Source organism: Pezoporus wallicus, unplaced genomic scaffold (assembly GCF_028554395.1).
Source record: "Pezoporus wallicus isolate ANWC-B61680 ecotype Strahan unplaced genomic scaffold, APGP_CSIRO_Pwel_v1 contig_7545, whole genome shotgun sequence".
Taxonomy (NCBI): Eukaryota; Metazoa; Chordata; class Aves; order Psittaciformes; family Psittacidae; genus Pezoporus; species Pezoporus wallicus.
The window spans coordinates 9,485,514-9,499,547 of record NW_026642398.1 but is presented as its reverse complement, the minus strand read 5'-3'; positions in this window follow the sequence as shown (position 1 = coordinate 9,499,547).

Genomic DNA, 14,034 nt, shown 5'->3' with positions numbered 1-14,034 from the left:
GGGATAAACTGCCCTAATCCAGGTCACGTTGACAGCAGTTCCCTGGCTGCGCTACTGGCGGCTATCAGGCGTTCAGCAACATCTGGCTCTTGCAAGTGACGGTGTTACGTATTCACCCTCAAAAAACCCCCAAATCCCTAAGAAAAACAAGCACTGGAGGACTGCATGTGCAGATGCAGTGATGCCAGGGCTGAAGGCAGGCAGCAGAGCTGTGGGGTGTGTGTCTGCTGATGCTGGAAGCTCCACACCAGGAGCGTTGGCCATCCCCTGGCTATCCCACCTCCATCTCCTGCCGTGGCTCGCCAGTGGGAGGAACAGTGAAAACCCCTCAGTTAGATGCTGCCGTGTCTGAAGGGTGGCTGCAGTCCCTGGGGACAGAAAGTGCTTTAGAGCAGCACTGAGCCACAGCACGTGCATAAAATAAAATGCAAATACAAGGGCACCAGGGCCAAGCTCTCCTTCTGCTCATCCAATCTAACCTTTCAGGGCAGTGGTCCACCCTTCTTTACAGAAGTGCCAGCTATTATTTGCATGGCAGGGAATACTGTTTAAGCTGTGAGAGTGTTTTGAGTAGCAAAATCACCTTTGTTGGGTTTCTTTGGCATTTTAAGTGCCCCATGCCTTCCAGCGAGCATCTTCCAACAGAATCACTGCAGATGATGCAACCAGCAGACCCTGGAGGGGACCAGGTCTGCAGCAATGGAGCTGCTTGGCGTGAGGCAACCTGTTAACAGCATCATTGAGCTGAGTGTGACCCTGAAAGGCTGTGGCCTGTCATCCACATCCTGCCCTGGATAGTGGGTTAAGCCAGGTAGATCCATGTCACTGAAAATATCTTCATCCTTTCAATGAGGGTTGCTTGGCAGGTCTAAAGTCCAGGTTCAGCCTGCAGAAGGGGATGCGGAGAGAAATGAGTGTGAGGGAAGGCAGATGCAGACATTGAGTTGTCCCATCTCTTAAAAGCTGCCATGATCTGGGGTTATAACCCAAAAGCACCATCAAACCCTTGTGAGTGGCCAGGGAGCCACTGATGATGATTGTTGTGAATGTTCCATCTCTGGCAGTGTTCAAGGCCAGGTTGGACAGAGCCTTGGGTGACATGGTTTAGTGGGAGGTGTCCCTGCCCATGGCAGGGAGTTGGAACTGGATGATCTTAAGGTCCTTTCCAACCCAAACCATTCTGTGATTCTTTGATCTGCAGCAGGTGGTCGGCTGCTGACCTAAAGCACGGTATCCGACCTTGAGCTGGTGAGAGCTCTGGATTCAACCAAGCAGGGGGAGTGTTAAACCCGTCAGAGGTTTTAACACAGTGTGGCAGGAGACCTGCCACCATCAGCCCTGTAGGACAGCTTGAACACAAGCCGAAAAATCATAGAATCATAGCATAGTTAGGGTTGGAAAGGACCTTAAGCTCATCCAGTTCCAAATGATATGATTGAAAGCACAACACAGAACTGAGAGCTGAGCTCACTGTGTAGACACACAGGCGCAGGGCCGGCGTTCACTGGCCTGGACCTGCCACAGGCACTGACACTTCAGAAACGGTGGCATAGGCAGAAATCAGAGCTGCTGCTCCGGAGCATGGACCCTTTCCCTGGAGACCAAAATAGATCTGCTCGTGGCTGAGCTGCGCTGCTCCCACTGGCCAGGTGCAGTAGCTGTGATCCGCATGGGAGCAGGTCACAGTGGGGAGGCTTTTTGGGGGGCTTCTCCCACACACGCGCTTCCACACCAAGGTGTTGCAGGGCAGCAGCTTCCTTAATAGTATTATTAAAGTACCTTTACTTAGCAGGTACCCCAGACCCTGCCTTCGGGCTGTTGGTATGCAGGGGTTATGTAGCAGGGACAAACCTATGCACTGCCTAGGAAGGTGCAGAGATTTTGCAAATGCGGGGATGGTTTTGTCCAAAGGCAGTACATCTGTAACTGATTGTGGCTCCTTGTTTACGGATCCGGGAATTGGCAGCAGAGGGATTAAAAGTGGTGTGTTTAGCTGTGAAGGGAGAACGTTCCCATCCCTACTCCAGCATGATGGCTCTTGAAGAGGCCTCCCTGCAGCACGTCCACCACAGCCAGCATTATTGGCCCTGTAGAAACCAATTCAGGCAGCCAGCCTGGTGTGCACATGTGTTTGCATGTTGCACAGACATCAAAGCAGCCTCTGTTGCCTCCTATTTGAGCTCCCTAACCTTGAACCCCTCCAGGGCTGGGCTCTTCATGTGAAGAATGAGTTTTACCTCAGAGCATGCAGGAATGGCTCTGCCATTGCCCACAGCTGGTTGGAGCCATAGGGGATTCACCATAGCAGTTTCAGAGGGAAAAATTGAACTTTTGGGATGAGCTGGGTACAGGGTGATATTGCCAAGCTTCCACAGGGTGCAGCTGGGAGTGGGCATCGTCCTGGTGCAGCAGTGCAGCCGCTCTGCATGCAGGGTGGTCAGGGCTTCAGTCCAGCGGTGTCTCCACTTCAACCTCTATAGACTCATGGTCAGGATATATGGATTATAGACACCACAGGGCAAAGCTAACACTGGAAATCAGCTCTGTCAGTGAAAATGGGCACTGAGGCTGTGGGTGAGGGGTTACTGCACTGGGCAGTGTGTAACAAAACCCAGCAGTGTTGGCTTACAGAAGGGCAGCGGGTGCTTGGCTGTTGGTTGTGACTCACTTGGGCTCCCACAGGGAAGTAGACTTCAGGAAAGATATTGATGTAGTCATTGTATCATCAATGTCCGCATTAACGAGTGCATTTCCTGCATGGGGGTAAAGTCAGGAACCCTCCTTCAGAGCAAACTCCAGGCAACAAACCCTCATGTAGTGCATTTTAGAGGATCCTCAAGCCATCCCAGGTGAGCTCCCACCATCTGATGGGGAGAGGTGAGGAGCCATGTTTGGCTGTGGCAGCTGTGCTCTCAAACCTCAAAAGCAAAAGTGTCCCTCTTTTACCCCCCATTTGAACCAGCTGATGGATACTTCCTTAGGGAGACAGGCCTGGTAGCCTCCATGCCCCATCATCTCAGGCTGGGCACGATGTGGCTCACACTGCTGTGGGAGGGTTTGCTGTCTGGCAAAGACACACAGTGATGATGAAGAGCATCGAACTTTGGGAACAGTGAGCCATGGTGTGGCCCAAGCTTTATTTTACTACACCTCTGTTCCCTAAAAGCAGCAAGTCACTGAGTGAGAGTAAATGCCAGAATAAGCTTGGCTCGCTGGTGTGTGTGTTATAGGGATGCTTTAGGAGAGCTGGTTTGTGCCTGGGATTCTTTTTCTCCTGTCTGGATACTCACAGGTGTCCTGTGGAGCCTTATCTTTGAAAACATTCAGTAGCTCTACCCTGGATCAGGCCTCCCTTTGGCCCTGGGCATGGGAGGGGACCTTTCTGTCCCTGCCTAGAAGCTTTTTTGTGGCAACCTGGTGGACGTGGGTCCGTCAAGGCACCCAAGAGTGAATTCCTTTGGGATCCTCCCAGGACAGGGATATCATGCAAACATGTATGACCAAATGCCTCTCACCAGGGACTGCTGCCTGTCCATTATCAGACCCTGGTTCTCAGGTTGGCAGAGCACACGTCTAACAGCAATAACAGTGGCACCCAGTGTTCTTCTCATCTTCAAAGCATTAGTGGTGGGAATTAGTGCTCATACCAGATAGACGAGTCTCCTGACCCTCGCTCCACAGAGAGACAGAGTAAATGGTGTGATGAAGGGTGAATCAGGTCACGGCTGCAATGAAATCACAGCAGTTCCTGCCTGCCCGTCCCGTGACCATTAAACCTGATGTAGTCATCGAGGAGGTAGCTGGCATGCAAGGAGGTGCGGGAGCCAGACTCCTCTGGCACAAGTCACGCAGCCCATGGGGAGGTGCTGGGCCATGACTCACCTTTAGAGGCATGTTCCAGTGCTGGACGTGGCTGGGGAGTTGCAGGGTGCATCCTCCAACAACTCGGTCCTGGGTCTGGGAGTGACACCACTCAGTTAAGGATGCAGAAAGGGAATAAAGGGAAAATAAAGGGAAGCAGTTCCTGGCTGGATCAGGAGGCTTAACTTTTTGTCACCTTTGAAAGCCCAAGCCTAAGATTTTAACCCTGTGGATGGGGTCTTGGTGCTGATGTTGGGGTGAGAGGGCTGTTTGTGTAAAGTGAGGACTCAAGCCAGGACACTGGCCCCAAGGGCGGATTTGGTCTCATCAGCTGCTGGTTGACCTTGGGTGAGTTACTTGATCTCCCTGGGGAGAAGCCTGCTCTGCAGTGAAATGGGATCAGTGCAGAGCTGCAGCTTCTGTAAGAACCACAGGGAGAGGAGCAGCACGGCTTCCTGGGCAAATACCTGCAAGGGGGTTTGGTGTGAAACAGAAAATACTTAGCAAAAGTAAAATGATGACTTGGCTTTACCTTCATTAACATAAATGTGCCTCTAAACACGGGTGATGTGGTTAGGGCAGATAGGAGGGAGGAGGAAGCCGCAATAGTACTGGCAGTTCCCCATGCACAAAAGACTAACAGTGGGGTGTTGTCTGTGAGCCAGCTTCCACGTATGTCGCACGTGATGGGCCAGTGCTCCCTCCTCCCTGTACCATAGGTAGAGCTAAAGGAGGAAAGAGGCTGGCAGCAAATTAATGTCAGCAAACTGAAACGAGGAGCAGCCCAAGGGACTTGGGTCTTGTCAAACTGGAAGTATATCTGGGAATTATTTCTTGGTTACAGCAAATAGTACATGATGTAGCTGACAGCAGGACTGGGATTTGATTTCATAGAAAATATATGTTTTCCATGTCAAAGGGTGTCTCCACCTCCCACCCTCTGGGCGACGCCTAGGGTTTTGCAGCCAGGAGTTGTTAGTACTTGACATACAGTTCCACCATGGAGAAGAGCAGGAGTGGGCAATCAGCCAGCTGCACCTGAACTGGCTGCAGCGACAGCCCTGCAGCACGCAGGTTTCTCTGTGGGACAGCAATGCACCAAGCCAAGAGCTGGATCAGCTTCAGTGCCTTGCTGGTGGTGTGCGTGCCGCCCAGCCAGTGCTGGGGAAACCAAAAGGCACCAAAAGCACTAAGCTCTGAGGGCATCGCACCTGAGAAGCTCAAATGAGCAGTGGGGATGGCTTGGCCTGGCTTTGTAGTGCAGGTCATGGCTGAGCTCCTAGAATAATCAGCGGGCTCCTGTAATTACCCCAGGGACATCACATAGTGGCCATGCCTTTCATCTCTCCCATCCTCCTTGTGGCATATCAGGGCTGTGGCTCTTACAATGGGTGTGAAGTTTGTTATTGGCACTGCAGTGTTTTCTGTGGCTTTCAGGCTCCCCTGCGCAACAAGCATCACTGCCTGGTTGCCTGCAGTCTCAAGGGACCCAGTTTGGTGACTCAAATTCTCCCTGTTTTTGCCCACTGCTCTTCTTCTCTGGATGCCTGTTAACAGGGAGGTGGTTAATGCTGGGGTACTCATTTTTGCAGCCTTCTTGTGTCTTTATCTGCTGTAGGGATTTGGAGCCTTCAGAGTTGGAAGGATGGTGCAGTCCAAGGGCAGAGCCTGCTGCAGAGGATGGATGTCCCTGGAAGGGAAGGTAAGAACACAGATGGAGTGAACAGAGTGTGAAATTCCCACCCTTCTGTCCCTCCTGCAGCCTCAGAAAGCAGCTGTTTCCATTGTGTGAAGAGCCACCCCTGGGCAGGGCACTTTCCTAAGGTGAGAGGTGGCCCCAGGTGAGGTGTGGGAAGGTGCCAGGGGGTTGCAGCTCTGCCCATTGGGCATGCTGCCCGCTTCAGGCCTTCATTCAACACGGTGGGGGAGAAAATCCAATAGGTAACTCCTTGCAGCTGGACCACCCAGCACATCTACCCTCTCTCCCAGCTTTTCTTACTGGCTATTAATCACAGAATCATAGAAGCATTAAGCAAATGCAGATTTCATGGTCATGCTATAGAAAACACTGCAGGGGAAGCAGCCTGGGTAGTTGTTCCTGACTGGATTTGAAGGTGCCCCTTAGCTGACCCTCTTGTCCCTTACATGTTTCTAGCCCAGAACTACCTGTTTGACAGAACAGCTCATTCTTCCACATGCAAGAAGCCCTCTCCTACACCAGCAGCTGATTCTATGGAAGCTAGAGGTTTTCCTGCTTGGTCTCAGTGAAGAACCCACAGGAGTTTATCAGGATGCTTGCCTCCATGTCTGCAGCAACCCCACCTCAACACCGCCCTGGCAGCATCAGCGGGAGGCAGGGAGCATCCCTGCCTGACAGGGAGGGCCATACAAAGCTGCTCCAGGGTGGCTGGGTCTTGTGGGTGGCCAGTGCCTAGTGCAGTGATGGGAGCAAAGGGCAGCAGGGCAATTTGCCGTGCAAAACCCCCCCGCGGAGGGAGGAGTGTGGTTATTAGAGAGTTCCGATCCTCCTCCCTGTTGGTAGGATACACAACTTTTCCTAAACACAGCCTGTCCAGCTGCATTCCTGAAGCATGCATTCCAGGCCGGCGTAGCTCACCCAGAGTGTGGCCAGGAATAGTGCTGCGGCTTCGTGTGGGACCTCTCCCAACTACATTTTCAGTTGAACAGGGACATTTGGCCCATGTGCTTGTACTTGTACCAGTATTGTAATTACTGGTCTTTTTTGTTGTTTTCTACTCAATGCCATCTATTCTTTATTCTTTACCCCTCACATCTATGACTTGTAAGCACCACCACCTTTTCAGCTTTATCTTCTGCTCCTTGAGCATCCAACAGATGCTGTGCATGTACCACTGTCCTCTGTTGAGCTGTGCATCAGGCCAGTGTGGGTGCCAGTGAACAGGGACACTGGTGGAGCTGCCTTCTTGAGTTGATATAGTTAAGGCTTGTTGTTGTGCAGCTGCAGGAACTAACTTGTGTGTCTAAAGCCACATAGCTGAGATTCAGCTGGCTACACGTAGCCACAGAGAATGCTTTGCTGGAAGGGCAGTCACTGTCTTTCTGATTGTTATCGTTGTTTTGTGATAGCTGGCTTTGAAAGCACTGGTATCTGGAGCATAGTTTTGGGGTGAGAAGCTCAGCTTTCGTTTAAATGCACATTTGCAGCCTTGACAGTTGCAGAGACAAGCTTTGAGGTGACTTCTGAGCACGCTCCCATGGTTCAAAAGATGCAAAATACCCTGTGCTTTGGTTAATAAAACAATCAGAAAAGAATATTAGGTTTTTTAAGGCTAAGTTGTGGTCCTTAAGAACTTGGCACTGGCAATGTCAGGGAAAGAAGCCAGTGTACCAAGCCTTTTTGTTATGAAGCTACCTATAATGTTGAGATCCAGGACTGCAGGGATTTAGGTGTCCTGAAATAGATGACGGATTCTTCCCTTCACTCCTATGAAGTGCTGAGAAGGACAGTGGTGAGCTCAATGGGCCACCTCTCATACCCAGGACCTTTTAGAGGAGCAGGAAGGAGGCATCAGACCAGGTTGGCTCCTTTCCCTTGCCCTGCCTTTTACTGCCCACATGCAACCGTAATGCCAGCACTGTTAACCTAAATACATACAAGTAAGATATTTTTATAACCTTTTTTTTTTTGTATGAATAACTGCATGAAAGAACATTTTCTCCCGCTGAAGATCACTGCACATCAGAGCTTTTCCCTTCCAATAGGTAATACAAAGATGTATTTGAGGGGCTTCATGTCCCTCAGGCTTGGTATTGCTCCAGTAGAGGCAAAGACTTTGTGGCTCAGCGATCACAGTTTTTAATCTGCTTTTTTGTGCTTCCCTGTGCTGTTTGCAGACGTAATCACAGAGGTCAGTCCTTGCTTTCAACTCCCCCCTTGCTGCCTTGTGATGTTTACATGGTGTGTAGTGTTCTGCAAGCTTCAGATAAACAGATATAAAAATCAGTGTTGGTTTGCTTCAGAAGAGTAACCCCTGGAGTCAGCAGCCATTCAGTCATAACCTTTAACTCTCACACCAAGAAGTGACTTTACAGAAGAAATAAATAGAGTATCAGCTTAGGGTTCTCATGTGTCACACTGTTTTCACATAAAAGCATTAACAAACTCAGCGCAGCACGGGGATGCAGCAATAAAGCATCTGGACTTTCTTGGCCAGGCATGGAGTAAGGCATGCCTGATTTTTTCCAGGAAGCAAGTGGATTTGCAGAGAAAGTGCCAAGAAGTCACAGCAGCATCGCTGTTATTACAAGGAGGGGATTTTCAGCACACACTGATGATGGGTGGCTACTTCATCTTTAGGATCGTTTAGTCTTTCTGCAGACAGTTGGAGCGCAAGTCCTAGAAGATGCCAGAAACGGGGAGCGGTACTCTCCAAGAGGTTTTTCAGCAGCCCAGAGCTGGACTGATGGAGGTGCAAGGAGAAGGCACAACACTGGTGCTTGCAACAGCAGGAATGAATTCAGAGTTTAAGTGCATATTTCTGTGGCAGCAGTTCTCTCTTTTCCAAGTTTTAGCTGGGAAAGATGCAATCTTCTTGTAAAATAGAAAGAAGACCTAAGTAATACCAAAATATCTATTTTCTAAAGGATATATTCTAAATACATCTTGATTTTAAAATATAATTAAAACTGCAGGAAATAAAGCAACTTGCTGCTTTGAGCATCTTCCCATTTAAAAAAGACGAGTCCCATCTCCTAACTGTGGCTAATACTGCAGCTACACAGCCTCTTGCTGAGCTGCTCATCTCAGCATTTGGCTGGTGGGCAGGAGCATTTTTTGGCTCCTTTCCCAAAGGCTGAGGTACAAGCCATGACAATCCCTCAAAATCACAAAAAGGCCCCTTTACACGTTGGCAGCGGATCAGGTGTTTGGGGTTGATGGAATAGATAATCCCTACTATAGTAAAAGTGGGATATGGGGCTGCAGGACTGCGAATAACTCAGCAAGTCAGCAGGCTCATAATTCAGAAGAAGCCCACACAGGCCACCTGCAAGGCTGGAGCATCGATTTTGTTTTTTTTTTTCTGTTGGCAAGAGCTGGTGTGCATTAAGAGCCTCTGAGCTCTGCAGAAGCAGTTAGGTGCTGTACCCAGCCACTGCAACTCAATCCTAAAGGACAAAAAAGTTACCTTCTATCCTTCCTTGGCCCATGGAAGGCTATGTGAGCTGCCACCTTACAATTATAGGCCAGCTCGGGAGAAAATTTTGTCACTCTGATCCAAAATGCATCACCCAGCCCAGGACAGGACCTTTCTTCTGGATTTTGGCAGCTGCAATGCACAGTCGCCTGGGTTTAACAAGTCCCCGTGCACAAGGAGAGCTGCAGGCATGCGGTGGCTCCGTGCTCCTGGTGGTGATGAAATCTGCCTCCCCGCTCATCAAATGAGTCAGATTACCTTGTGTTTCACTGGGGTCAGAAGTGTGCTCAGGACGGTTACTGCAGCTTAGAAAACAGGCAGAATACTGTTAAATCTCAGTATTTAACTGCAAGGAGGAGTCTGTTGGTTGAGTGTGTCCCAGCCTGTTCTTTAGGTTGCAGGTCCCTAAGAGCAGATGTTGCTTTTATTCAGAGCTTTATTATGCAATGTGATTTACCACCCCTATTGCATTAAAAAAGGTGGGTCCTTCTAAGTTTGCATTTAATTTTAAGGTTCTTCTGCTCTAACTCACGTGGGTTTTGCCCAGGCTAGGAGGGACACAGTACCTCTATCAATCTGAGAGTGCAAAGTAAGTCTCCTCTTCTGCTGCCAGAACATCTATCTTCGTGCCTGCAGCTGCTGTTGGCAACTTTCCTACTGATATTAGTGGAGCAGGTTTTGTTCTTAAATTTGCAGTCCATGTCCCTAAGGCATACTCTAGCTGGAAACTCTGTGGTGGTGCAAATGAGGCTTTTTGCTGACAGCTGCAGTGGACCAGTAGTCTGGAGGCAAAGCTGGTGGCCAAGAAATAGCATTTCCCAGCAGATACTGTGCTATTTATTGGAAGGTATTAAGCACTGTGCGCAGGATGCTGACTTTAAAAGTGTGACCACTGTAAATACATCAGCTTGAGCATGAGGAAGGAAAACTCTTCCAGATCCAAGTTTCATGATCAGCTATTCCAGTGAGCATAAAACTTGCATAAGTGCTTCTATCTTTCTGTTGAACATCTAATTACTGCAGCAAAATTAATTCCAGATAATACAATTGAGGTTAACTTAATGGAGAAAAGCATGGAAAGCTTTTTTTGAAGGGGACATGTTGTGTTCATCTGTTTATCTACATGCATTACGGGAAGGACATAAGCTCTGGTGTGGGAGGGTAATGAGACATGAGGCCTAATGGAGGTCTTATCATGTGTCTGTGGAAAATACGTATCATCTAAGGCTGTGTGTGTAGCATAGGAGAATTAGGAAACCTTGAACAGGTGACAGCTGATTAAACGGCTGAGTGTTTAGATCTCAGATCTGTTTGAAATGCAGAGATACATTATGGGACAGCTACCTACCTTAAATTGCTTGACCACAGTCTTTTCCACCCATTCCGAGGCACTGTTGTACAAAGCTGTTATTGTTTAGCCTGTGCAGAAACAGCCTTTGTCATCATATTGGAGCCTAACTCCTCCAGCCAGATTAGATCATTGTGGCAGTGTAGGCAATATACAACCCTGCAAGCCAAAATGTAAATTTGTTACTTTTCCCATAAAACTCATTTCAGACTTTTTGGAACAAGCCTTCCTGCTGTCTTTCAAATAGAGTGTTTAAGGAAGAACGAGAAGGTAAATTCAACTTAAAATCTTTAGACCCAAGATCAGCCCCAAATTGTTCATGTCATTACAGTCAGAACCCACCTTATCTTCTGGTGTGGTTTCACTGCAGCTGAGTGCTTACAAGAATGGCTGATACCATGAGAACAGTTGATCCCTTTTTCACCCATCGCTGGTGCTGGGATTTGTGCAAGTTTACACTGAAATGTATTTCTCAAGGAAAATCAACTGGGGATACCACTCAACTCCCTAATCTTGATGGATCTTCAAAGTCTTTCCCCATCCCAGTATCCAGCCTTATCTGGACATAAACAGAGAGATGCTCAGTGCATCTCTGAGCCATCTTCCTCACATGGTCAGGCAGTACAATCATCAGCTGCTTCAACAGCGGAAGTTGGAGTAAAACCGTAATGGATGAAAGATTTGTAGGCTGTAAAGAAGGGACAAGATACAAAGCACAGATGGATGCTATTCCCAGAGAGAAGAGGAGTGTGTGTGGGAGTCAGTTGTGCTCCCTGTTAATCCTCCTTCCCTAGGGTGCATGGGGTCTGGATGGATCTTCCTGGGGGGGGTCTTGGGTAAAGACCTGAGACCTTGGATGATGTCAGCTATCCATGTATTCGTGCACTATCACACATTGCCAGAAAAGCCTCAGTTCCCTCTAGAAAGGGGAACCTATTTCTTCTCCTGCCGGGGGCTGAAGCACAGAGAGCAGAGCATTACTGTGCTGATCTGACTAAGCTGACATAATAGGCTTCAAATAAATAAGTCCGAGGCAGACAGTAATTGCAGTAACATGGGCTTAGTGGTGAAAATGCAGGTGGCCACAGGTATGCCCCAGCTGCGAAGGAGGGCATTGTCTCCTCCTTTGCTTCTCGCCACATAGGGCTCCATTCTATGATTTACAATTGTAGCTTGATTGGCACTGCAGACCTGAACCAACAGATGAAATGGAACCTGATAGCCCCTCTCTGCTCTATAAAATAATATTCCAAAAATATACCCCTGTTCCCCGGGCATGGAGAGCACAAAGGGCAGGAGAGGACATCACCTCCCAAATTCCGATTCTGTCTCTTTCCCCTAGCTGTCCTGACTGTCCATGCAATGTGCCTAAACATTTCTGTTGTTAACAAAAGAAAGGAAAAAGGGAAAGGGGTATCCTCTATCAGCAGGCAAAATGCCTGGTTGCAATGCTTGCCACAGCAAAAGGTTAAATTCAACTTCATCATGTTTTCATGAAGTGTCTGCTTTCCAGGGAAACTCTGGGTTTAGAAATGTGAGGGGTTTGCTGCCATCATGTTACCTCAGTGTACCCCAGAAGGCAGGATCTTTGTTTCTTTGGTTTTCAATCCTTTTCTATGGGCTGTCATCAGCCACAGAAGGTCTTCTGTGGTGCACCAGCACCAATGAGTCTTGTAAAATACCATTTTCCTTCTCCGGGAGGACAGAATTCAGCACTTCCTGGGTTTTGGTCTTTGCCAATGAAATGACCCATACAGATGGCAGCATAACGTGTGTTAAGTACAGGTCCTGTAATGTTTAGCAGGGTTACAAAAAAGTCATCACTGGAGTTAAGCCTCTTCACATGTAAAACTCATTTTCTGACCAACCACATGCATGAGTTTAATTTACTTTATCCTGTACAGACTATCAGCATCAGTGAGTCTGGTAGCAAACTGTTGTTTTTTTCCCCTAGAAAAGCAACATAGAGATGATGCACAGGGTCAGGGCTGGGACAAGCCAACCTGATCTAGAGGACATCTAAAACTACACAGAAACGAGCCTGCACGTAGAAGCTTTAAGTGGTGCAACACGATTCCTGCAATTAAACTGACACAGTATCAGTCAGATCATTGATCTGATTTGCTGGGCTAACAGAGGAGGGTGAAAACTCAAGCTGGCAGATACCAGAGTTTTGGCCCAGGATTTAGTCCTTGGACTGAATTCCTAGACTAAAGTACAGCTCTGAAGGCTCATCCATTAACTGGTTGATTCCTTCTGCTGGGAAGTGATACAAGACATCACTTTTACCAGTGAACTGGATGGATGTCTCTTCTCAGAACTCACTGTTGTGAACTTCAGAGGCATTGTGTTATGCACAATATTCATCTCCCTGGCGTGCTGGATGAAAATACTCTATCTGTAATAATAAGGTAATTGGCTGCAATTTAACATATTAAGCAATATGACCTCAGAAGTCATCAGAGAGTACAATGGAGGATTTAGCCCCTAGTATAGGCAATCATGGCATGTGTTTCAATGGTGCAGGTAGTACTAGAACTGCCCCCTCTTGGAACAAAATGCATTATTATCCCAAGCATGCAGTTGGCATGGATCCACCAAGACCAGTATTTGGAGCACAGAAGAATCCTGCAGGCCCTCCGTTACTTGTTCCAGCCAACTCTCTTCTTCCCCTCCCAGATAAAATGCCCTGCAGAACCACTGTAGAATTTGGCTCTCAAAGCTAGAAAGCTCCAACTGTAGCCAAAGTAATATCCTAAAATAGAAAGAAAAATGAGACACCAGAAATGTTGTTTTCCTCTTTCAAAAGTTTCATCAGGAAGTTAGCAGCGAGAAACCACTAAAATAGCTCTTTCCCAATTACCTCTCCTGATCTGGTCATCACCTGAAATGCTCAAAAGATCCCTCATCCTAAGGTCCAAAGGGACCTTGATTTCATGCCTGTAGCTTCGGTATCACTGGAAACTACCTTAAGGTAACTGAGCTCGGGATTTGGGTTTTCTGTATGAATCAGTTTTAGGAAAGCTGACAGCTACAAATCCCTGTGTTTTTGTTCTGTTGAAAACAGCCTGAAGATCTAAATTTAACAGTTGATTTCACAATGCTCATTTTTGCTTGTAGGTAAAATCACCCTTGAAAAATAGCTTATAATAGGAAGAGATATAGTCTCCAGATGCTGAAAAGCAAACAGGACACATTTATCCTCATTCACAATTTCAATTGCTGCTGATAGAAGCTTTCTCCTCCCTGCTTGGGATCTTTGGATGAATACTGTGAATAAAAATAATGTGAGTTACCGAAGAGATTCATAATTCCTGACCCCATTTCAGAGGAAGACATAGCACATATCTGTGGTGTTCGGGTCAAGTGAAACAGCACCTGTAGATCAAATCTGTGATGCAAATGTTTTTTTCACATGAGGAAACTAGACAGAATGCTTTTCCAAGATGAAAAAGGCTTCTCTTCATGCACACAGTTATCCTGATGTATTTCTCTTTGTAGACAAGTTATCACTATCGCTTCCCCCTCAGTCGCATTACTACACTTTAACAATGTAAAAAGACCATGGAGTAGATGTAAATACAATTCATAGTTGAAGAATGGCATAAATCACCTACACATTATGAGGCAACTTACTGCAAATGAGAG